This window comes from Balaenoptera borealis (assembly GCF_965194805.1).
Source record: "Balaenoptera borealis genome assembly, chromosome: 14".
Classification (NCBI taxonomy): domain Eukaryota; kingdom Metazoa; phylum Chordata; class Mammalia; order Artiodactyla; family Balaenopteridae; genus Balaenoptera; species Balaenoptera borealis.
In genome coordinates, this window is record NC_138875.1 from 33,090,976 (window position 1) to 33,116,798 (window position 25,823).

Sequence of the window (25,823 nt, forward strand, 5' to 3'; positions counted from 1 at the left end):
ACTGGTATATATTATGCTCCAGCTTAGATACAGCTTCCTGAGTGGTTACCCTAATCCCAGGTTATCTCTTTTCCAATATATCCATCATTCATTTATTTACCTAACTAAGCTTTTTTAAGCATTATATTCCTTATGCTTCTCTTTGGCCGCCAAGGTCCAATGGTTACCCATTTGCTTTCACATCAAATCTATACTCATCTGTCTGATTTTAACACCCTATGCAGTCTGATACTATGTTACATATCCCAATTTATCTCCAATGAATACTGAATATTCACTCTATATTCTAATGGGGTCATATGTCTTATGGCTTGATCATATAAATTGTCTCCTCTCACCACTGTGCCCCACACTTGAACTTTTTCAACCTAGTAGAGAATTTAGTGATTATCAGCTGTGATCCTTTTACTCTGCAGATAAGAAAATCAGGTCCCAGAAAAATTGTGAAGACATCATTTTCTCGTAAGGAATTGAAACACAGCCAGGTCAGAAAATTCAGTCTTCCAATCTCTTTTACATTGTGTGGGAAGCCGCCCTTCTCCTTTAGTGACCTGAATTACACATGCTCTTCAGAGTCAGTGCCATTTTTCTTTTAATTTTTCTTCTAGTTTTACTGAGATATAGTTGACATACAGTACTGTATAAGTTTAAGATGTACAGCATAATGATTTGACCTACATACATCATGAAATGGTTATCACAAGTTTAGTAAATATCCTTCATCTCATATAGATACAAAATTAAGAAATAGAAAAAAACTTTCTTGTAATGAGAACTCTTAGAATTTACTCACTTAACAACTTTCAAATACAACATACAACAGTGTGAATTATATTTATCATGTTGTATGTTACATTCCTAGTACTTATTTATCTTATAACTGGAAGTTTGTACCTTTTGACTGCCCTCATTTAATTTCCTCTCCTCCAATCCTCACTTCCGGTAAACACAAATCTGATCTCTTTTTCTATGAGTTTATTTGTTTGTTTTTGAGATATAATTGACCTATGATACTATGTTATTTCATGTTACACAAAATAATGATTCAACATTTCCATACATTTCAAAAGGATCACCATGATAAGTCTAGTTAAGATATGTCACCATACAAAGATATTACATAGTTACTGACAATATTATCCACACTGTATATTTCATACCCCAGACTCACTTATTTTGCGACTGGAAGTGTGTACCTCTTACTCTACCTCACCTCTTTGTTTCCAGCCTCCACCTCCTCCCTTCTGGCAACCACTTGTTTGTTCTCTGTATCTGTAACTCTGTTTCTGTTTAATTATGTTTATTCGTTTTGTCTTTTAGATTCCACATATAGTAAAATAATACAGTATATGCCTTTCCCTGTCTGACTTATTTTACTTAGCATAATACCCTCTAAGTCCATCCATATTGTGGCAAATGGAAAGATTCCAATTATTTTTTATGGCTGAGTAATATTGTTTTATATCTATATATCTATATATATCTCACATCTTCTTTATCCATTCATCTAACAATGGGTACTTAGGTTCCCTCCATATTTTGGTTATTGTAAATAGTGCTGTAATGAACATAGGCATGAATATATATTTTCAAATTAGTGTCTTTGTTTTCTCTGAGTAAATATCAAGAAGTGGAATTGCTGAGTCACATGGTGGATTTATTTTTAATTTTCAAAGGAACCTCCAATAATGTTCTCTATAGTAGCTTCACCAGTTTACATTCCCACCAACAGGGCATGAGGATTCCTTTTTGTCCACATCTTTGCCAACATTTGTTGTTTGTTGTCTTTTTCATAATAGGGATTCTGAAGGTGTGAAGTGATATCTCACGGTGGTTTTGATTTGCATTTTCCTGTTTATTAGTGTTGTTAAGCAACTTTTCATGTACCTGTTAGCCATTTGTAAGTCTTCTTTGGAAAAATGCCCTTTCAGATCTTCTGCCCAGTTTTTAACTGGTTTGTTGTTGTTGCTGTTGAGTTGTATGAATTCTTTGTGTATTTTGGATTTTTTTTTTTTTTTGACATGAGAACGGTTTTATTTAAATCATTGACACTTGTGCAGTACTCAATATTAGGACTTTGAAATGCTTTAGACAAAATCTGTTTCCCTTTAAACTGATTAAAAAACCGAATCTTAGTTGGCAGAATCTAGTGCTTGTATCACACAGCTCATGGGAGGTAGAGTCCTAAAATCTGCTTCCAAGTGCCACCTGTACCTGACAACGCCAGGCAAAGTGTTTATTTTTGTGTTGCACAAGTGTAAGGACCATAAAATCTAGATTAACTTTATAACAATAATTTAAAAGGTAGAAAAGGGTTCCATACTACAGAAATTTTTAAATTGACTATTTTACCATTTATATTAATACAATAAATGAAGAAGGCTGACAGTAGAACAGGCCAGTGGTCAGCCAACACACAACACAATGTGTTAACAAACATGGCCAAAGGATTGGTGTGTGTCATGCACTACCTTCCACGTAACATGTTTTTTGGAGGGGGGAGGGAACATAAAGGCAGATTGATTCAAACTAGCCTTATTAAATATATCTATTAAGTTTATACTTTCTTCTGAAATTAATATTTGAGTGGAACATGTGTTAGTTATTCATATAACACTAGCTTTCTACTGAAGTTTAATAATCCAGTAGATGATGTTCACATTTAGGCAAATCCTAGGAGCAATTGCACTAAACAATATCCACTCAATTATGAACTGCAAAATAATACTGGGTAATTATTTCAAAGTATGAACTACAGATATGATATTAAAAAGTATAGTAGAACAACTTTCTAACTTAAAAGTAAAGTACAAATTGTTAAGTCAACAGTACCTACTTACACACAAATTAAACAAAATCAGAATAAACACTCAACTTTTAGGAGAAGCAATTTCAGTCCTGGTTTTACCACTTAATAGGAGAAAGATCTTACATAGGTCCTTTCATTCAAGGATGATTTGAAAAGCAATTTACAAAGTTAATACCTTGGATCCCAGCTAGGAAGACTCTTCAAGGATCTTTCATACTAACTTGAAGTTGGGGGACATACAATTTGAGAAATTAAATGATACCATCCCTCACGCACTCCCAGGTTACCCACAGTGAGTCCGGATCACACTTCAGTTCCTAATGACCTAAGTTAAGAGTCTCCTTTCTTCACATCTCTTATCCCGTGATACTCAACATGGGCTACAGAACCCAAAACCAACCTGTGTTCTATGTGGCACCACCTGGCTGATACTGATACCTAAGTGTGCACAGGATTGAGTTAAAAAGCTCTTCAATTCATCAAAGAAAAGAAAGAATAAAAATAACACCCTTAGTTTACACAGGCTTAACCTACTTTGATCACCTAGTAAATCTTGAATTGGCTCCCGTTAGTGGTAAACAGAATACTTTTGTATTCGGTGTAGAAACCAACAAATTTAGGTTAAATCAAGCCTTCACCCTGACAGTACAAACTATGTTTATTTGTGTGTAAAGTGCCAGTTTTATATACAAATCATAAGTAAACTGTAAAATCTGCTTTAAAATCTGAAGCAGTGAGTCTGATGTCTTCCTACTGCCTTGTGGTAGTAACTGTTTAATCCTGCTGGATCAAACTTTCTTGACTCCCCACACTTTGAGGCCAAGGAAGGTGCTGTTAAGAGCCAGGGTGAAGTCGTGCACAGCCAGCCTGCTTGCAAACGCCAAACATGGACAAGATCTTTCGTAAGAATCCGAGTAGCTTCTGTCTACGCTTTCAATCTAGGTGACCCCACTAGCATTAACAGGATTGATTTTGAGGTAGCTACACAGTTTTAAGCATGCCATTAATGAACATTATGGGTGATTTATGGTGTAGCTGGTTAATACAGTTCAAGTAGCTGATTTTTTTCTCTTTTGATGAGAAAGAAAAAAAGAAAAATCAGCAAAATAAGAGCACATCTTCAGTTCACTTAGAAGTCAGCATCCAAGGTAAAGGAATTCTCTGTCGGACTGGACATCACTCTCATCCTCTGATACTCGCCTACTCTCTTCTCAGAGAAGTTAGTCTTCCCTTCCAGTGAAATATTCTCCATAAAGTCAAATGGATTTTCTACTCTGAAAACCTTGCTCAAACCCAGCTCCAGCATAAGTCTGTCTGCCACGAATTCGATGTACTGCTTCATCAAAGTGCAATTCATCCCAATGAACTTCACTGGCAGGGCCTCCGTGAGGAACTCCTGTTCTATCCTAACTGCATTGACGATTATTTCTTTGACTCTCTGCTCCGAAGGTTTGTGTAGCAGGTGTTTGAACATCAGACAGGCAAAGTCACAGTGTAAACCCTCGTCTCTGCTAATAAGTTCATTGGAAAATGTGAGGCCGGGCATCAGACCTCGTTTTTTGAGCCAGAATATCGATGCAAAAGAACCAGAAAAGAAGATTCCTTCCACTGCAGCAAAGGCTACGACACGTTCTCCATATGTAGCCTCTTTGTCCCCGATCCAGCACAAGGCCCAATCTGCCTTCTTCTTTACACAAGGCATTGTCTCAATAGCGTTGAAGAGAAATTCCCTTTCTTTGGAATCTTTAATGTAAATGTCAATGAGGAGACTATACATTTCAGAATGGATGTTTTCCATGGCAATTTGGAAGCCATAGAAACAATGGGCTTCCGTAATCTGAACTTCTTGGCTAAACCGCTCCACCAAGTTTTCATTTACTATGCCATCACTTGCTGCAAAGAAAGCCAGAACATGCGAAATGAAATATCTCTCCTCAGGCTTCAGGGCTTCCCAGTGCTGAATGTCCTTGGAAAGGTCCACCTCTTCAGCTGTCCAAAAGGAAGCCTCAGCTTTCTTATACATCTGCCAAATATCATGGTATTCGATAGGAAAGATTACAAAGCGGCGGGTGTTTTCTTTCAGAAGTGGTTCCTCCTCCACACTGGGGGCAGATAGCTTAGGGTTCTGCGGCTCTGCGGGCTCCTGGAAGATCCTCCTCGCAGTCTTGCTGGCCAGTACGCGGGTCTCGCTGAGGGACGGGGGAGTGTTCTCCTTGTCCGCCAGGCTGAGCCCCTTCATAGGCGAGAGCTGGAGGGGGTGCTGCTGCTGCGGGTCAGCGATGGTGGCGAGCGGGACGCGGACGGAGAGCATGGCTGCGTACGGCTCGGCAAGGTGGGGTTGCGCGCAGGTCCTGGGAGCTGTATTTTGGATTTTAACCATTATTGGATTTGTTGTTTGCAAATTTCTTCTTTCACTCATTGGGAGGCCTTTTTGTTTGTTAATAGTTTCCTTCACTGTGCAAAAGCTTTTTAGTTTGATGTAGTCCCATTTGTTTGCTTTTGCTCTTTTTCTCTCTTTCTCAAGGAGACATATCCACAAAAAATATTGCTGAGACTGATGTCAGAGAGCACACTCCCTATGTTCCCTTCTATACGTTTTATTTAAGTATTTAATCTAAGTTGATTTGATTTTTGTGCATAGTGTGAAAGAATAGTCCAGTTTGATTCTTCTACATGTAGCTGTCCAGTTTCCCCAAGATCATTTACTGAAGAGGCTATATTTTCCCCATTATATATTATTGCCTCCTTTGTCATAGATTAATTGCTCACACAAGTGTGGGTTCAATTCTGTGCTCTCTATTCTGTTCCATTGATCTATGTGTCTGTTTTCGTGACAGTGCTATACTGTTTTGATTACTGTAGTTCTGTAGTATGTTTTGAAATCAGGGAGCATAATACCTCCAGTTTTGTTCTTCTTTCTCAAGTTTGCTTTGGCTATCTTTTGTTTCTCCATAAGAATTTTAGAATTCTTTGTTCTAGTTCTGTAAAAAATGCATTTGGTATTTTTGATAGGGATTGCATTGAATCTGTTGATTGCCTTAGGTAGTATGGTCATTTTAACAATATTAATTTTTCCAATCCATGAACATAGTATATCTTTCCATCTGTTTGTACCATCGTCAATTTCTTTCATCAGTGTCTAAGAGCTTTGCAAGTACAGGTTTTTCACCTCCTTAGTTAGATTTATTCCTAGGTATTTTATTCTTTTTGATGCAGTTGTAAATGGGATTGATTTCTTAATTTCTATTTCTTATAGTTTGTTGTTAGTGTACAGAAACACAACAGATTTCTGTATATTAATTTTGTATTCTACAATTTTCCTAAATTCATTGATGAGTTCTAGTAGATTTTTAGTGGCATCTATAGGATTTTCTATGTAGAGTATCATGCCATCTCCAAACAGTGACAGTTATACTTGTTCCATTCCAATTTACATTGCTTTTCTTTCTTTTTCTTGTCTAAATCCTGTAGTTAGGAGAACCAATACTATGTTTACAAAAACTGGTGGGACAGTATCCTTGTCTTGTTCCTGAACTTAGAGGAAATGTTTTCAGCTTTACACCATTGAGTACAATGTTAACTGTGGGCTTATCACATATGACACATTATGTTGAGGCATGTTCCCTCTGTATCAACCTTGTTAAAAGTTTTTAAACAACACAGTTAAGTTGCCTTCTTTCACGATGCATTCTTGTAGGTTTTATCAGAAGGAAAGTAGCTCCCAATATGAGTGACCTCCAGGATAAACAGGAAGCCAGCTGTGATAATAATATCTTTTAGTGGATTTCTATTACCAGAGACAGTCATGAAACTTTAAGGCTTTGAGGAAGTACATGTCAAGCAGATGGGGAAAAAGGCAAACAGACTTCTCTGGGAAAGAAATTTGATTCATCCAAAGACAATAAGATTCAGCCTTCATTTCTTCTTAGAAAAAGGCAAATAATTGAAGGTAGAGAACATTAGATTGCTCTCTAATTGATGCAAATTTTAGTGATATATATGGCTACATAAAAGTTAAACTAGGTCTGGCCTTACATGTGCAGGAATGAGTAAATAACAATATAAAAGCTTTATCCATTTAGTTTAGAGTTTTGATCTCCTTTTCCTTTTGTTTCAATCCTCCAGCCTTCAAACTTCACTCTCCATAAAGTGTATATCATCAAGGAAATGGTAACATTACTTTAAAAACATTTAGCTTAAACTAAGTAATTAACCAAATGATAATATAATTATCTACTGGGCTCTGATCCAGGCACCATCCCTAGTGCTTTGGAGTATACAAGGCTGAACAGTCCTTATGGCAGGTAGTTTACAGCCTACTGATAGGAACGAGAGCAAAGCACATGAATTACAATAGAAAGAAAGAATTATAAGTGCCAAAATCTGGGAGCTGTTAAGTACTGAGCATGTTTGGCAAGAAGGAACACAACTAGAAGAGAGCTGTTAAAAAACATTTTCATAAAATCTTTGAAATAGATAAATATACTTGCAGTGGTACAAAGCTCCACATCTCAAGAAAAAAAAAAAAAAGTGGCAAAACAATACTCTTTCCCAAAACTGATCCAGATTAGTCAACTTTACACCATAATTCCTGTCCTTATTGGTCAGTCCAAAATACTTGCCCCACCTCTGATTGTGGCTTTCATACCTACCCCTTTTAGATTTATTGTTTCATATATACCATATTTCCAGTTACATATGGATAGTTCCTTTTAGTACAAACCTATATGAGACAAAATGGCCCTTAAGTTACTTACTTTCTTAATTAACTTTTTTCTGTTATTACTTCTGTTGTTGTTTTCCAGGCTCCAGAGCTACAAAATTTGGAGCCATATTTTGTTTAATTTTTCCTTTCTTGGCTAGGCAGTGTGGCATGATGTGTCTCTGATTTTCTAATTGCTGGGTAATTGATAAATTATTTACCAATTCCTGTAGGTTTTATCTAATTGATAAAAGCTACAGGAATGCACCTTGAAATAAGGCAATTCTAGGAATTTGGCCATACTATTTAGTATCTCTATATTTTGATTTTTTAAATATCCAAAGTAGGAGTTGATAACATAGACCACAGAGGTAGGGCATGTGCAAAAGCCCAACCTATTGCCTAGTATTGATTGAACCATGAATAGCATTTTCCCACTTCCTGTCTCTCTTACACCCAAACTAGTGAGCATCAAGTTTTTCTTCATATTTCTCTTCTCCCCAATTCTTTGTATCTTTACCTTTCATTTAAGTATTTCACCTTCTATTTCTAATCCTATGAAAAAATCAGGGTTACTGCAAAAGCCTTCAAGAATTTCTCCCTGCCTTCAACCTCTCTTCTCTCCATTACTCCTACTATTGCCAGGCAAATCCTGGAAATGAACTGGGCTGCATGTTCCTTTCCTCTTTTCTCTTCAGTTCTTGGTTTACTGTCACATCAAGTCCAAAATCTTGTTGTCATGGGTCAATAACCTGACATCACTCAACAACAGGAACATGCCACCCCTTTACATGAGCTATACACATGTGTCTTTCTGTAACATCGTTTCCCATCTTAAGTATATATCACAGTCCCACATCACATGTCCTGCACTTTCTCTCTAACCCCACACTTCACGCCACCTTGCACATCCAACCACTGTCCAGTCTTGTGTCCCCCACAGGGCTCAGGAAACTTCAGTAATGACTTACTATTTGAACAGAATTGTCACTCTCCCTTCCCCTGGGAAACCTGCCCAGATACACTCTCTTTTGAGTTCCCCTAATATGTGCTCCTGGCTACTATTTATGTGTTGATTTACTTCTTTCATACTAAGAAGATAAATTTGGTGCAGAGATGTGGTTGTAGTGGGTATAGTAACCAATATAGACAATGTTATGTGTGTTGTACAGGGAAGCAGTTGAAAGGCTGGTCTGATTATAGTGCTAGCCCATTCATACAATGTAATACCACTAGTTGAATGCAGTGGAGAGCTGGTTCTGTCCCTAAGTTTCCAAATACCTGCTCAAAATTCTTACTCTGATAATCAAGAAACTGGGATAGGAGACTAATCAAAATTTCTTTATTTTCAGTATTAAGAGGATTTTTACACTATTTCATTATAAATTTCATTATAAGAAAGCATATCAAAGGGAACTGATCAAGCTGCAGCATTGTACTCAGAATAGCTTGGAAGATATTGGAAACGTTTATGTTTACAGCATTTTACAGTTCGTCCATTTCATATATATTTTGTTACTTACAGATAACAAATAGAATCTCTTAATGTTCCTGAATAATTAACCAACAACTTTTATTTATAGCAGGATGCAAATGAAGATGTTCATATTCAAGATACACAGAACACAAAGCATAGGGATCTTGAATTCATGGATGAATGAAGATGGAAGCAGCATGTTGAACATAGCATTTTTCCTTGAAAAGTGATTTCCATATTTTATGTTATTAAGTTGATACATAGCTGCAGATCTGCTCAATTCTCTGGGATCCATCAACCTCCAGTGCATCTTTCAGTAAAACACACATATATATGCTATGAAAGAATTGGTATGGATAAGGTCATCTAAGAGGATGTATTCTCTGCATTCATTGGGATAACTTAATTATACCTGTTTTTTTGCTGGTAAGATTCTCCTATTTGGAGAAAAAAAGCTTAATAATTTTCTGATTGAGCTTATTTAAGAAATGCTCTCACACATATTTACTGCAGCTCAAAGAGGATTTCATGACTGTGCCCTCAGGAAAATGTTATGTTCTGCAGGATTTGTACCAGAGACAATAGGCTTAATTTGTATTTTAAAAATTTATCAAAACATTTTCACTTCTCTTTGCTCATTTGATCCTTTCTACAGCTTTGTAAGACAGGTTAAGTGTGTGTCCTAATCTCTCTTTGACAGAGAGGAAATCGAGGTGCTGAGGGGTTAGATAATTTGTTAGAAGACACACTCTAAGTTAGTAACAGACCTAGAAGCTGTGTACTATGTCTTCTAGATTCTGTGCTTTCAGATTATATAGATGACTTTTGAACATAAATGCAAAGTTTTGTACCCTTACATACAAGTGCAAAACAAAATCAAACAAGGAGCTTGGTAAAACTCTATGATGCTAGAACCTCATACCTGGAGACTACAATTCAGGTCAGATGTGAGGCCTACTGTATCTATTTTTAAAATGACATATATGTGACTTTGAGTTTGGTTAACCAGCACTATTGAATATTCACTCATCCATTCATCCAGTGTTATTCTTTGTGAATTTCACCTTTATGTACATTGCCTGTCTTCCTAACAGGTTGTTGGGCTCTTTATAATTTTTTAGTCTTATGTCTATGGTGTAGGTATTGTTGAAATAATCAGATTTACTGTTCTTTTATTTTGTTTCACATATAAAGAAACTTCTCCAGTCCAAATTGAAAAAAAAATCCTAATTCAAAATCAAAAAATATTTTTTTCTTACAACAAAATTGAATCCATATCTAGAAGAGAATTTATAAATGGACAATAAACATAAAAGATATTCAATATAGCTCATAAATAAATACAGATTAAAGAAACAAGATACTATTTTTACCCTAAAATCTATAAAAGATAGAAAACTTTGATGGTAAGTGGCATTGGTAAGAATGAGGGGAAATAGGCACTTTTGTATAATGTTGGTGTTATTGGTACAATGTCTTTAGTGGTGAAATTGGCACTATTTCTCAAAAGTAAAAATGTATGTTCTCTTTGATCTAGCAGTACTACTTCCCAGGTATACATAAATTTGTGAAACATGGATGTCTAAAAATATACATTGTTGCATTGTTTGTAATAGGAATAAAAGAAGGATATCTAGATGCCTGTTCATCGACAACTATTTAAATAAAATATACTATATGCATAAAACGAATTATGATGCAACCAGGGAAAATAATAATCAATAATTGTGTATGCTTAAATGGAACAATTCCAAGTTATATTGAATATATTATATTCAAGGTATATTAAGGTTCTTAAGGCTTAATTAAGATTAAAGTAAAAATAGGTATATTATGTTCCTATTTTAGTATAAAGAGGTGTATAAAGGTGAAATGTATGTCTCTGGCTGTGTATACGTAGACTGTTTCTGTAAGGATAAAGAAAATATTAACTCATGCATTTGGGAAAAAAACTAGGAGTTTGAGGTGGAAAGAAAACTAAATTAATTTTATACACTTATACCATTTAAACATTTTGCAATGTGCTTTTATTATTTTTCAATAAGCACTAGACAATTAAAAATAAGTTTAATGCTTAAAATAATAATTGACAATTAGACTGAACAGTAAATTGTAAAATAGGTCTTTTCCAGTTTAGTTTGCACTTTTATTATGACTTAAACTATATACAACTGATGCAACAAATCTATTTATATTTTCTGAAAGATTCCATATATTTCTATGACGATTCTATCATTTCTATATGAAAAATGTAATTAAAAGTTTGGGAAATATCAGTTAGCTATTTCAATCCATGCTTCTCTAGTCGATCCATATCAACTGTGGGATTCTGATTGAGGCATAGGGTTTTCAAAATAAAAGAATGTCAGAAGTATGAGGGACCTCAGACATTTTATAATCTAACCTTGTTTTGGAGATGAAGAAACTGGGTCCAGTAGGATTTATTTCCCCCATGTTAGTTTGTTTCACTCACATGGTAAAATTTAGGATTGAGTTAAAGTAAAATTTAGTATTTAATAAATTGAAATAGTGAGGGTCAGAGAATATGAATTATTCAAACCAGCTCTACATTAGCCGGCTATCTACCCTTGGATAAGTTTCCTTTTCTCTCTGGGCTCATTCTTACAGCTTTGAAATGATTGGCTGAATTCAGTGATACTGTTTGCATTTGTTCCATACTGACGGAAAACACTTTAAGAGATTCACCAACTAACTCAGGACCTTATTAACTTTATTACTTTCTCTGGACTTGTATGCGCCTCAGTTTTCCAGAATTTCTCGATCTATGTAAATGCTGCCATCCTTTAAAAGTCAAGCCATGTTAAATCAAATTGACATTTATTTTGACATTTACTCTGATCAGGTTTTGTTTTTTGTTTGTTTGTTTCACAATATGGTCTCGTGTTGTTCTTTTATTGCTTAGCATGGTTTGTTCCACAGCTAGAGTCTAAGTTTTATATTTCCCATTGCAAGTGTGTAATTAACCTTTGTGTTTTTAACACGAGGTTCAGAATAATAGTGAATGAAAACAGATATTTCAGAGTAAAATAAGTATTTCATATCACAAGTCAAGCCAAATATTGAATTTTCAGTTGCCAGGCAATTTAGTTTAGGTGGAATGCAACATAAAAACTGATACAGTTATGTCTCCCAGGTTGGGATATTGGTACATTGGGGAGGGAGTTCCTGTCCTCCTCTGCAAAGAGAGGATGGAGGAGTCAACAGAATGTAGAAATGGACCCGTGACTCAGCAATTAAGATCTCTCTGTTTATCCCTCTTAGGGAGACAGATCTAAGAATACCCAAATATATCTCTGGGTTAGGGAGTATTTATGTTAATAACTTTCTCCATTCACAAGGATAAAGTAAAACTCTAGTTTGTTTTCATATTTTTGAGGAGAAATATAGTTAGTTCCTCTAGGTTTTAATGTTTGGAGTGTACAAATTTAGATTTCTTTTCCTAAAATTAGGTCATTAGAAGTATATAATCTATAAATAATCACCAAGAGTTCATGAGTAAATTTGCTTTTCAACTTATCTCCCCTAATATCTCTTAAATCAAATCTTCTGTGATTAAAGATCAACACTTTGAGCAGTTTAAAACATTCGGATTTCATAATGGTTTGTTTAGACCTCACATGGCTCTTCTATATGCAAAGCCTATAAATTTACATTTAGAAAATTTCTACCCAAACTACTTAGTCTCGTAATTTGTCTACTTTTGACCTTTTATGTTGCTAATGTTACGTGTTCACTTCATTGTTTTAAATTACATAATAATTTTACTCTTTTCCTGCAGGCAGAACTCACAGCCATGTGGGAGTAGTACATGTGAGGTGGTGAAGGATTCACCATCTGGTACTCTGTCACTGACCATCAGTCATTCCAGGAAGCTGCCAAGTTTAAAGAGCTCATTTTTCAGGTCAGCCACACCTATGAGATCCCCCTGGTCCTGGTGGATAACAAAATTGATCTGACAGACTTTCATCAGGTGAGTGTCAATTTTGCCTGTTAGTGCCTGTCTTTTCCTCTGAGAATACATAGGATCAAGTATGGCTGCTTTTTGAGGTTTATATTGAGAATTATGAGAAAGAAATATTGCACACAGGTTTCCTAAGAAGTCTTTGAAGAACTGTGATAGGTTTTGTTAGTCACCACAATATACCTTATTCCACATACTACTTTTCAGTGTCCTTATCACTCCCACATCAAGAGGCACAGTCTGTTTCTCCCATCCTTTTGGATCTGGGTTGGCCCTATGATTTGTTTTGAGCAGCAGAGTGTAGTAGAACTGATGCTCTATAACTTTTGAGGCCGAGCCTTAAGAGTTAAGTAAGAACAGTTTATGAGACCTCTGGGACAATATCAAGTGCACTAATATTCACATTATAGGGGTCCCAGATGGAGAAGAGAGAGAGAAAAGGCCTGAGAAAATCTTTGAAGACTTAGAAGCTGAAAACTTCCTTAACCTGGGAAAGGAAACAGAAACCCAAGTCCAGGAAATGCAGAGAGTCCCATACAGTATTAACCCAAAGAGGAACACACCAAGACACATTATAATCAAAATGACAAAAATTAAAGATAAAGAGAGAATATCAAAAGCAGCACAGGAAAAGCAACAAATAGCATTCAAGGGAGTTCCCATAAGACTATTGGCTGTTTTCTCAGCAGAAACTCTGCAGGCCAGAAGGGCGTGTCATGACATATTTAAAGTGATGAAAGGGAAAAACCTACAACCAAGAATACCCTACCCAGAAAAGATCCCATTCAGATTTGATGAGTAATCAAAAGCTTTACAAACAAGCAAAAGCTAAAAGTGTTCAGCACCACCAAGACAGCTTTACAACAAATGTTAAAGAAATTTCTTTAGGTCAAAAAGAAAAGGCCACAGTGAAAAACAAGAATGTTATGAAATGAAAAATCTCATCAGTAAAGGCAAACAAGCAATAAAAGTAGGAACTCTTCCACACACAAAGCTAGTATGGAGGTTTAAAGACAAAAGTATTAAAATCATCTATTTCCACGATTAAGGGATAAACAAAACAATTAGATATAAAATATAATATCAAGAACAGTAATCATGAGGGGAGGAGAGTACAAAGAGAGGGTTTTTAAAATGCATTTAAAAGCAAGACATCAGCAACTTAATTATGTATATATATACAATGCTATACAAAAATCTCATAGTAACTGCAAACCAAAAATCTATAATAGATATACACACAAAAAATAAAAAGAATCCAACACAACACTAAAAATAGTCATCAAATCACAAGAGAAGGGGACAAATGAAGAAAGGGGAAAAAAGGCCTACAAAAATAAATCCAAAATAACTAAAAAATGGCAATAAGAACATACATATTGATAATTACCTTAAATGTAAATGGATTAGATGCTCCATCCAAAAGGCACAGATTGGATGAATGATTATGAAAACAAGACCCGTATATATGCTGTCTACAAGACACTGACTTCATATCTAGAGACACATACAAATTGAAAATGAGGGCATGGAGAAAGATATTCCATGCAAATAGAAATTTTAAAAAGCCAGAGTAGCAGTACTTATATCAGAAAAAAAAAAAAAATAGATCTTAAAATGAAGACTGTTACAAGACAAAGAGAAATACTACATCATGATCAAGGAATCAATCCAAGAAGAAGATATAACAACTGTAAATATATATGCACCCAACATAGGGGCACCTCAGTGTACAAGGTAAATGTTAAGAGACATAAAAGGAGAAATTCACAGTAACACAGTAATAGTGGGAGACTTTAACACTCCACTTTTATCAATGGACAGATCATCCAGACAGAAAATCAATAATGAAACACAGGCTTTAAATGACACATTAGACCAAATAGACTTAATTGACATTTATAGAGCATTCCACCCGAAAGCAGCAGAATACACATTCTTCTCACGTACATGTGGAACATTCTCCATGATAGACCACATGCTGGGCCACAAAAAAAGCTTTGATATTTTAAGAAAATAAATCATATCAAGAAACTTTTTTTTTTTTTTTTTTTTTTTTAACCACAGTGTTATAAGAGTAGAAATCAACTACAGGGAAAAAACTGCAAAAAACACAAACTCGTAGAGGCTAAACAATATGCTACTAAACAACCAATGAATCATTGAAGAAATCAAAGAGGAAATTTAAAAAAATTACTTAGAGACAAATAAAAATGTAAGCACAACAACTAAAACCTATTGAATGCAGCAAAAACACTACACCAAGAAGGAAGTAGTTAGCAATACAAGCTTACCTCAGAAAACAAGAAAATATCAAGTAAACAACCGAATTTTACACCTAAAGCAACTAGAGAAAAAAGAACAAACAAAACCTAATATTAGTAGAAGGAAAGAAATCATAAAGAACAGAGGAGAAATAAATAAAATAGAGATTGAAAAAGCAACAGAAATGATCAATGAAACTAAGAGCTAGTTCTTTGAGAAGATAAACAAAATTTAGCCAGACTCATCAAGAAAAAAAGAAGGCCCAAAACAATAACATCAGAAATGAAAAAGGGACAGTTACAACTGACACCACAGAAATACAAAAGATCATAAGAGACAACTCTGAATTACTACATACCAATGTAATGACAATCCAGAAGAAATGGACAAATTCTTAGAAATGTGCAATCTCCCAAGACTGAAACAGGAAGAAATGGAAAATATGAGCAGACCAATTACCAGTAATGAAATTGAATCAGTAATTTTAGAATTCCCAACCAACAAAAGTTCCAGACCTTAAATGTAAATGGATTAGTTTTGGCTTCACAGGTGAATTCTACCAAACATTTTGAAAAGAGTTAACACCTACTCAAACTCTTCCAAAAAATTGCAGAGGAAGGAACACTTCCAAACTCATCCTATGAAGCCAGCATAACTCTGATACCAAAACTGGACAAAGACACCACACAGAAAAGAAAATTACAGGCCAATATCACTGATGAAACTAGATGCAAAAATCCTCAACAAAATACTAACAAACTGAATCCAACAGTACATTAAAAGGATCATACACCATGATCAAGTGGGATTTATCCTAGGAATTTTCCAATATTCACAAATCAATCAGTGTGATACACCACATTAAAAAAATTGAAGAATAAAAACCATATAATCATTTCAATAGATGCAGAAGAAGCTTTTGATAAAATTCAACATCCATTTATGATGAAAACTCTCCAGAAAGTGGGCATAGAGGGAATCTACCTCAACATAATAAAGGTTATATATAACAGACTCACAGCTAACATCATACTCAGTGGGGAAAAGCTGAAAGCTTTACCTCTAAGATCAGGAACAAGACAAGGATGCCCACTCTCACCACTTTTACTCAACATAGTTTTGGAAGTTCTACCCACAGCAATCAGAGAAGAAAAACAAACAAAAAAAAATAATCCAAATTGGAAAGAAAGAAGTAAAACTGGCACTGTTGGCAGATGACATGATACTATATATAGAAAATCCTAAAGAGGCCACTAGAAAAATACTAGAGCTCATCAATGAATTCAGTAAATACGCAGGATACAAAATTAATATACAGAAACTGGTTGCATTTCTGTATTGTAACAACAAACTATCAGAAAGAGATATTAAAGAAACAATCCCATTTACCATCACATCAAAAAGAATAAGGTACCTAGGAAAAAAACCACCTAAGGAGGCAAAACACCTATACTCAAAAAAACTGTAAGACACTGATATCACTGAAAGAAATTGAAGATGACACAACAGATGGAAAGATATAATGTGTTCTTGGCTCAAAAAATCAATATGGTTAAAATAACTGTATTACCCAGGCAATCTACAGATTTAAGGCAATCCCTATCAAAATACCAAAGGTATTCTTCATGGAACCAGAAATAATAATTTTATAATTTGTATGGAAACCAAAAGCCCCAAATAGCCAAAACAATCTTGATAAAGAAGAACAGAGCTGAAGGAATTACACTCCCTGACCTCAGACTCTGCTACAAAGATACAGTAATTAAAACAGTATGCTACTGACACAAAAACAAGCACATAGATCAATGGAACAGGTTAGAGAGCCCATAAATAAACCCATGCACTTATGGTCAATCTATGACAAAGGAGGCAGGAATATACAGTGGAAAAAGAACAGTCTCTTCAGTAAGTGGTGCTGGGAAAACTGGACAGCTACATGTAAAAGAATTAAATTAGAACTTTATCTAACACATACAAAAATAAACTCAAAATGGATTAAAAATCCAAATTAAGACTGAACGTATAAAACTACTAGAACAAAACATAAGCAGAACACTCTTTGACATAAATCATAGCAATATTTTTTGTATCTTTCTCCTAAAGGAAATAAAAGCAAAGATAAACAAATGGGACCTAATTAAACTTAACCTCTTTCCCACAGCAAAATAAACTATCAAGAAAATGAAAAGACAACCTATGAATGAGAGAAAAAATTTGCAAATGTTATGAATGATAAGGGATTAATATCCAACATATATAAACAGCTCAGAGAACTCAATATCAAAAAACCCAGCAACTTGTTTAAAGAATGGGCAGAAGAACTGAATAGACATTTTTCAAAAGAGAAAATGCTGATGGTTAACAGGCATATGAAAAGATGCTTGACATCACTAATCATTGGGGAAATACAAATCAAAACCACAATGACATATGACCTCACACCTGCCAGAATGACTATCATCAAAAAGACTGCAAATAACAAATGTTGGCAAGATTTTGGAGAAAAGGGAACACTCGTGCACTGTTTTGGGGAATGTAAGTTGGTGCAGGCACTGTAGAAAACAGTATGGAGGTTTCTCAGAAACCTGAAAATAGAACTAGCATATGAGCCAGCAATTCCACTTCTGTGTATCTATCCAAAAAAAAAAGTATACTAATTTGAAAAGATACATGCACCCCAATGTTCATAGCAGCATTATTTACAATTGCCAAGATATGGAAGCAACCTAAGTGTTCATCAACAGATGAATGGATATAGAAGATGTGGTATATATATACAGTGGAATACTACTCAGTCATAGAAAAGAACAAAATTGTGCCATTTGCAGCAACATTGATGAACCTGGAGGACATTATGAAAAGTGATGACAGAGAAAGAGAAATACTATATTATATCACTTATATGTGGAATCTAAAAATACAACAAACTCATGAATACCACAAAAAAGCAGACTCACAGATATAGAAAACAAGGTTCTGGTTACCAGTGGGGTGAGGAGGGAGGGGCACTATTGGGGGAGCAGGAGCTACAAGCTATTCTGTATAAGGTAGGCTACAAGGATGCATTGAACAACATGGGGAATATAGCCAATATTTTGTAATAACTGTAAATCGAGTGTAAGCTGTAAAAATTGAATAAAAAAAAATAAAACAGAGTTATTCAGGTTCTGTCTTTGCCACTTGAAATTCTTGTTCTTGAGGTCCAGACACTATGTAATGAGGACGAATCTAAACATGGGAGAGAGCCATGTGGACAAAGCAACATCCAGCCTCACATCTGTCCCTGTCAAGGCACCACACATGTGGGCAAAGCCATTCTGCATATTCTAGTACCAGCTGCCATCTGACTGTAATCTCATAAGATATCCTAGTAAATCCATAAGGGTCATTAAAATCTCCCAGCTGAGCCTTGTCTGGATTTCTGACACACAGAATCATGGACAAATAAAATGGAATTATTTAAAACACCATGGTTAGGAGTGATTTTTCATGCAGCAATGGATAATCAAATAGAACGCTTCCCACTTTCCAGAATCAGAACAACTATTTCTCAAGTTGATTAAGAAATGACTCCTGTATACCATCAATCTGCTTCAAGCTCCTCTGCTGTTTTACTGTGATCCTCAGTCTCACAATTTCTCCAAACAAACAAAATTGATAATCCAGAAACCATGCTTGGTTTAAACTGTGATCCATTATTAGATTTCATGTAGTTCATTATAGTTTATTCTCATCTGATCAGAGACTGTCAGATGGACAAACTATGATTGCCTTGTCTCTGAGATCTCTGCAATGTAACAATAATTAGGTTGTCCTTAGTACTCCTTATGAGACTAAAAGACAAAAACCTAATTCAGGGATAAGGCAAATCATCTCAAAATTCCATTGCTGTTACTCACTTGTACAAAGTTGCGTTACTGAGATGTTGCATACAAATCAAATTTTTCTAAATAAAGTTCTCTAAATCAAGTAGTTTATAATTAGAGATGCTACATCTTTATTTGCACTGACCTTAAATTTGAACTGGATTTTAATAATTTATGTTATTCCAGCTAATGGTTTATTTTTAGACTGTTCAAACTACCCCGTTAATAAAACCTTTTGCTAAGGTAAGAATCTTCACTAAAACAAATAGTTTTCTTCTATGTTAAGTGTTTTATACATTTTAATTTTTGTATCTAATGCATTTTAAGTTTTCTTAAAGTGAAAAGATCTCATATAAGAGCCAATGTTTATAAATTTATGCTTAACACAGAAACATATTCCTATGATTTAGTGCAATGCATTTTTGTATATTTCACTTAAAATTAAAGCATCTTAAAGTGGCAGCTAACTAGTTTTCAGGAGTTATACCATTTATTTTCCTCTGCACCTGTTCTGCTGCCTTGCTTTGTTTTTTCCTTTCTACCATGTTTAATTAGATATGGTTACATTATTATGGGTTAGAAATCCAAGTTTATCTCAGCAGCTAAATATGAATCTATTCTCAGATACTTGACAGAGAGGAGGAAGAGAGGTATAGATCTAGTGGTAAAACCTTCAGATACTCCTCTGGAAAGTGGGGACACTTTAGTTTTTTTTAGGACTTCTGGAAAGTGGCATAAGAGAGCATCTTGAGATGTGTGTGACCGTCAGTGATCACATGACCACCCTTGTTTCACTTCTCAGAATTCCTAGAAAACATAAACATTTATTTGGATGCCAGTCAAGAGAACTATAAGTAACTCTGAGAAAGCTAGTGAATTTGAGAATATTAGGGAAACTTCTTCAGGTAGAAGTTAATCAGATTCTCTCTAGAATGATTGCTCTCCATGATTCCAATGCTGGCGGACATGTGCTTTCCTCTCACCTTCCTGTCCCTGCTTCTGCTTTCTGCTCAAAGGTGGTCCTCTGCATCTCACAAAGGAATATTCAACAGGACCCTTATCTTTGCCTGGGTAATTTCACATTAGCAGTGACGTGAATCACAAGCGTTACAAATGCCACTGAAAGAAATAACAAAAAAGACATTAAGCTGAGTAATTTAGTGGATTTGACAAACTTTTCCTTTCAGATAAAAGCAAGTAAACAAGATAGTCACAGAGAGTGCCAAAAACATGAAAACTCAAATTACGATCTTTTAAAAGCTGCTCATGTACCAACCTCTCCAATAATGAAGTGTTGATATGCAAAGTTGGCTTCTGGTTGTGGTGTTTGTGATGGAAATAATTATTCCTGTAACTGTACCGTGTTTTTTTTTTTTTTCTTTTCAAAATGCTTTCAATTCACACTTTATTTTAATCATAAAACTGCCCTGTGTAGTTGTAAGGCAAGCATTTGATGGATGAGGATATTTGAGAAGTGAATATATTGATAGAAATTGAGGTAAATTATTGTTGTTAGTGACAAAATTAAGACTAAAACCCAGATCACATGTACTCCTTTTATTACATCAGTATTTAAAGTTAGGTCACTGGTTTTTTTTGTTTTTTTGTTTTTTTTTTCATCTAAAACAAAATCAAAAACAAAAATGCTGACACCTGAGTCATCTATAACTCAAAGGAGTTTTGTGAAGATTTCAAGAGTAATAATGTTAAACTCTCAAAGGTATGGAAGGAAATCACGCTGGTGCTTTTGTTCAGTGCTGAGAGGCAGAGAAGTAGGATTCTCACTTGGCAGCTCTTCTTCCTCCTGCCTACACTGAAAGGTATTGAAAGGAAAGAGTGCTGCTGAGGGAAGCTGTTTCTTATCACGTTTGTTTAGTATAGGTGCCTGCATTCTTAATGCATTTCGGTGAACCACAAGTCCCTTTCTTCCAAGAAAAATAAACAAGTTTTAGTGCCAGATTTTTAAAAAATATCATTCACCTCTTTGAGCTAAAATATTGCAGGGTTCTGTTTAAAGTCTAGTATTTTATCTGTGAGCAATATCCATTTTGACACTGATGATGCTGATGATGCATTTACTATTTGCAAGGCTCTGTGCCAGGCACTTAACACACATTATTGTATTTATTCCTTACCAGAAGCTCATGAGTAGGCTCTTTTATGATACTATTTACCTATGAGTCCACTGAGCTTTAATACTTTCAGTAACTTGCTCAAGGTCACACAGCTAGTTAGAGTTGAGAGACAATACCCACTGTGTTCTCATTTGAAATCTCACTATGTTAGACTATTGGCCTGTAAGCCATTATTATTTTCATGATTTTTTTATATCAGCTTCTGGATCTTAACATACTTCTCAGAGAATGGAACATAAACCATGGTATTTCATTGGCAAGATGGATCACGAAGGATCATAATGATAACTCTTTGGATGTGGAGTGAGGAGCTCCAGTACCTGGACAAACCAGTAATAGCCAGAAGTTGGGGGGAAGAGTGTGAGGGAAAATAAGAGAAAGAAAATGAGTTTCAAAACTACTCAAAGATACTATTTTCTAATCAGTTGAATAATTTTGTCCAGATTCCATCTAGACTACTCTAAAGCCTTTTTAAAATTCCCAGTCATTCATAGTATGAGTGTGTTTCATGTTTGGTAATTGCAATCATTGTTGCTTTTGTTGTGGTCATCCATGTACAATGCTTGGTGTCAGTCGATTTATCTCTTGTAAAAATAAAATACAGTGTGTGTGTGTGGAAAAAAAAAAAAAATTCCCAGTCATTAAGTCTCTCAGCTTCCACTAGCTTTGTCCCTATTTACAATATCTTCAACTGTCATACTGGAGAGTAAAAGGAGATAATTCCTGTTTTGTTTTTTGTTTTGTTTTGTTTTTTGTTTTTGGAAAATCCTAACCAACTGTGCAAAGTAAAAATGGTGCTATGAATGGAATGAATTTCAGAGATTTGGGAGCTGGATTAGAAAAGTTTTACATCAGTAACAGACTACAAACTGTTTTATCCTGAAGATAGACCAAGACAAATCCCTCAGGGCTGCCAGTCTAATTGCAGTTAATACTCAGTTTTAGGTCTTGAAACTCTGCTTTCCACAGCCTGAATGCTGACTTGGGATCCTGAAATACTCTTTGTTTATTCATCAGTGAGCTATCTAATGAAAGCAGTTCCATTACTTTACTGAGAGGGGCATATGAAGGCTGTGGGACTCAGGAATTTTTGTACTAAGAAAAATACCTTCTATTTAGAGTTATATCAAGCATCTACTTATCTTTCCAGAGTGGTGGCAGGTTCAGAGTATCGTAAAGAAATGAGTTAAACTTAAAAGCTGTTGCACAACAAAGGAAACCATAAACAAGATGAAAAGACAACCCTCAGAATGGGAGAAAATATTTGCAAATGAAGCAACTGACAAAGGATTAATCTCCAAAATATACAAGCAACTCATACAGCTCAATATAAAAAAAAAAAAAAACACAATCAAAAAATGGGCAGAAGTCCTAAATAGACATTTCTCCAAAGAAGACATACAGATGGCTAAAAAACACATGAAAATATGCTCAACATCACTAATTATTAGAGAAATGCAAATCAAAACTACAATGAGGTATCACCTCACACTGGTCAGAATGGTCATCATCAAAAAATCTACAAACAATAAATGCTAGAGAGGGTGTGGAGAAAAGCGAACCCTCATACACTGTTGGTGGGAATGTAAATTGATACAGACACTATGGAAAACAGTATGGAGGTTCCTTAAAAAACAAAAAATAGAACTACCATATGACCCAACACTTCCACTATTGGGCATATACCCAGAGAAAACCGTAATTCAAAAAAACACATGCACACCAGTGTTCATGGCAGCACTATTTACAATAGCCAGGGCAAGAAAGCAACTTAAAAGTCCTACATACATGTGAAGGGAAATTGTTTAAAACATTTGAGCAAAGCTGTAGCATGAATACAATTTTCATTGTCAAGCTAGGTATTGGGGTGGGGCAAGAATGGAAACAGGAAGACCAGTTAAGAGATTTAGCCATCAGGATGAGGAATGACGGTAACTTTAGTGAAAAGAGTAGCACTAACTATTCATAGATTCCATACTCATGGAGCACACAGACAGGATGACAGGTGACAAACTACAGTACAGGTTTGGAGACCTTCCATGTATGGATGAGCTATACTACATCCTTCAGTGGCACCTGAGGTCATCATTGCATTATCACATTATACAGTGTGTGTCCATCATGGACTCCTAAGACAAGGTTAAGAAATATATTTGGCAAATATATTTTAGAAAGTAACAAAATATATTGTATAAATGGTCCTTGAGTTTCAGTCTTTAGTGAGACAGTTGCTGTGTCCTTGGAAAAATCAGTGGTAGACACAAGATGGACACCAGGATTCCCCTTCAAAGAAGTACTTCCTGCATAGCACAAATGTAGGAGGTATAATCAGTAGACAGCTCCCAGCCATCAAATACTTCAGGATCAGCCTCAGCTACACAAAGCCTCCTTGCCTGAGGTCATAGCCTTCTTGGGGGAAACTCATTTCCAGTGTGGTGTGGGCATAAATGTCCAGTCATTGCAGCCCAATGTGGGTCACTGGAAAAAGCAAATCTTGCTCCAGATCCCTTCACTGGTTTGGCAAGAACTTTGTCAGTCTTGCCTTGAGGTTCAACCTTTCCCTCTTCCTAATCCAGTTTCCTTCTCCTTCTTTTCATGAGTGTTGATCCCTAATGAATATCATGTACTCTAAAATGTGTCTCAGTGTCTGCTTCTATAAAATGGAGATATTAATACCTATTTCATAGATTATCAGGTGGGATAGATGAGATTATGTCAGTAGATTATCTAGCATAAATAGTGCTCAGCACAAAGTAGGAACTCAATAAATATTAGGTACTACCATCCTCATCCCTCACCTGGATTGTTGCAATAGTCTTTGGTTATTATCATGTTCTGATCTGCTATTTTGCAAGTTATAAATTAGCAAAACAAAAGTATAAGACTTTGTTGAAAAGAAAGAGTTAATTAATCCTGAGTGAAGACTCAGGGAGCTTTGTGATGACCACAGTGTATAGATGTCAATGCATTTGCAAAATCAATTTTGAAATTATTTTTTCTAATTTTTAGCTGTGAAACATACAGTAACAATTTTGAAGTAACTGAATTCTGAAAAATAGAACTCTGTATAAATCATTGTTTTCTTCCATTAGTTCATTAATTAAGTAAACCTGAGTAATCTGGATATATACGAGAAAGACCAAAAAACATTGACCATTCCAGAAAAGTTAAGCTAATTTTTCCATGTACCAACAAACTCACTATGGATGAGACCTGTAGTTCTCAAAGAGTGGTGCACAAACCAGAAGAATCAGTATCACCTGGAAACTTTGTTAAAAACAAATTCTCAAGCCCCAGCATAGTCCTACTAAACCAGAAAACCTGGGGATAGACACAATAATCTATTTCAACAAATTCTCTGGGTGGTTCTGAACCATGCCAAAGTAAGGGAATCACTGGGCTGGAATATAGATGAATGGACATAAATGGTAATTTTATCCTTTAGGTCCTGTAAGAAAGCCTAGACCCTACAAATATTTCAAAGGTCTTGAACAAAATATTTGAGATATAGAAGAAAAAAAGTAAATAAACACACACCCCCATATGTGCACACACATATTTAAAATATAAAAATATTTTTTTAAATAAAATTAATCAATGCTTATATAAAAACAGCAGTGAAAAATATTATAGATTAAATCAATGCGTTATAAAAATCTAAATTGCTCTGTATATAGTGTGCACCTACCACTAAATGGATTTTTATTTGGCAGTTTTATGTTTCATTGGAGTAGAGATTGTATCTGCTCAGTTTGAATTAACATAACTGCTTGCTTCCCTTCCTTATTTAAATATTATACTGTATTGTTTGGTTTTCATGGATCATTGACTACATTTATCAAATTGATGTCAGTGAAAGCTTATAGAAATGACCTTGCTTCTTTTTAAGGAAAAGGGGGGGAAAAAGCTGTATGGAGAATATTGCTAGTTCCTTGAAATGAAATCCAAGGTTACAAAATTTCTCAGAATAGATCTCTTATGATTTTTCAAGCCAATCATTTAAAACAGCTGCACAAAAGGAAATAAGTACTGAAGTAAAGTTTTAAATTTTGTATTATTCTATCCAAGATTTCAGCTTTCCATGTGCTTTCCTAGGTATCCTGGCAACTCAAACTCTGACATTTGTGAGAATTTTCTTCAATTCTCAGTCAGCCTTCTGGTTATTCCCAATAAATCAGTGTGTGTGTGTGTGTGTGTGTGCACATACATGTGCACACACACACACAGTTATGTATATAGGTACAGGTATCTTAGAGACCAAGATAATCCTATAAATCCAAAAGAATGATCTAGGTCGAATTATAAATACTCTGAAAGAGGAAAATTTGTTATTTGTACTTTGGAAACTTTTAAACTTTATCTCACCACATGTTTAAGAAACTACATAATCCATCCTGTTTTAAAACTTTCATATTTCAAAATATGAAATAATTATAGAGGCAAAGGAGGTTGTGAACAAATGTGTAAAATGTCCCATGCACCCTTCCCTTAGCATCCCCAATATTAACAAATTATAAAACTGTAAAATGATATCAAAAATGAAAAAAAATGACATTGGTTCAATTCATAGAGCTTATTAAACTTCAC

General features: G+C 35.1%; 1 pseudogene across 1 annotated transcript; it reads right to left on the reverse strand.

The window, feature by feature from the left end:
- Positions 1 to 1,971: 1,971 nt before the first annotated feature.
- Positions 1,972 to 12,923, reverse strand: LOC309610855 (ribonucleoside-diphosphate reductase subunit M2 pseudogene; annotated as a pseudogene). Its single transcript has one exon. The product of its transcript is annotated as a ribonucleoside-diphosphate reductase subunit M2 pseudogene (transcript).
- Positions 12,924 to 25,823: the final 12,900 nt, after the last annotated feature.